Here is a 1,419-nt window from a genome sequence, read left to right as displayed (position 1 = left end):
TATTATTATTATTATTATTATTATTATTATTATTATTATTATTATTATTATCTGACAATCAGAAAAGCACTAGCTGAGCTGAGACCATGAAAAGCAATAAAGGAAGAGGCAGAGTACTGAAGGAAAACATTTTATTCTAAAGTAAGAACATTAAAGAAAGAAAACAATATGGAGGACAACTGGCCTTCCAGTCACAAACTTGAAGTATCAGTTTCAAAACACAATCATGTCAGCTAAATCTTAATGTACTGCAAACCCGACTTCCCTGACTAGTAGTGAGGTGGGCCCACAGGCCGAGTTCTCGCTTGTCAGCACATATACTGAAATTGAAACAATACAGAGAGGATTAGCATGGTCCCTGCGCAGAAGGTTCTTTTCTAACTTCCCTCTGAATGGCAGGTTGCCCTCACACCCCCAGTGATGTCCTCACTCCTCATATGACAGTATCCCCTCCCCCAGGGAAAAAGGTCCTGATAAATGGAGGGTCTCCCATTTATCACACCAGCTCTTCATGCTCCTGCAAATCCTTTGAAAACAAACAACAAAGAAGAAATAAATTGTGTGGACCTCTTCCTCCTCCCATAGCTTTTTCTTGCACCACAACAGATCTACCAAATACTCTTCTAATCCCTTTCACCCTTCTTTTTTTACTGCTATACTTCTTCTTTAAATTTAGCCAAAGGGGAATAACAGTTCTCAAGGCTTTAATTAAACCAGTAGTTCATATGCCAAATGGATCTCAGACACAGGCAGATTATACAAGTGGGTAAAAAATGAGCACAGGTGACTTGGGAATGCCACTTCGCTTTATTCTGAATTGGCTCTATAATTATGAGCTTCATGAATATTAAAAAGGTCAGGAAGGGCAGAATTAATCTGTTTTCTGAACATTCTATCCTGGCTTGTAATGTTGGCACATAACTACTGGTAATGCAACCTTAGCTTATTGCCCTATTGAGGTTTGGAGTTCTCAGCATCAATTATTGCTGACAGCAGCTTAAAATTCATTCATAAGCATAACACAAACACTTAAGGGAACAAAAAAAGGAGCATTTAGACATAAATAGGAGAGAGCAGCAATGGTGACCTAAGACACTGTCCCTTTCCTAGCTGGATCACATGCCACAGCCCCAATCCAGCCTTTCCAGGGTACAAAAAGGAGCCTCAAAAAGCGAGGCCTTTTTGCGCCCTGAAAAGAGTGTGATAGCCACGGCGCCTCAGCTACACTGCTTTTCTAATTTCTCATTCTGCAACTGAATCTACACATTTATTTATTTATTTATTATTTTATTTTTATCTCGCCTTTCTCCCAAAGTAGGACCCAAGGCGGCTAACATACATAAAACACAACCGTTAAACTTGTACAATTAAAATTACAAATACAAAATTTAAAACATACAAAGTTAAAATTAACATTCC

The 1,419-nt window shown here is 38.5% G+C and overlaps 1 pseudogene; it reads left to right on the top strand.

The window, feature by feature from the left end:
• Nucleotides 1-297: 297 nt before the first annotated feature.
• LOC121924541 lies at nucleotides 298-365 on the top strand (annotated as a pseudogene).
• The last annotated feature ends 1,054 nt before the right edge of the window (nucleotides 366-1,419 follow it).

This window comes from Sceloporus undulatus, chromosome 2, assembly GCF_019175285.1.
Source record: "Sceloporus undulatus isolate JIND9_A2432 ecotype Alabama chromosome 2, SceUnd_v1.1, whole genome shotgun sequence".
Taxonomy (NCBI): domain Eukaryota; kingdom Metazoa; phylum Chordata; class Lepidosauria; order Squamata; family Phrynosomatidae; genus Sceloporus; species Sceloporus undulatus.
This window is presented reverse-complemented; position numbering and strand designations above follow the sequence as displayed.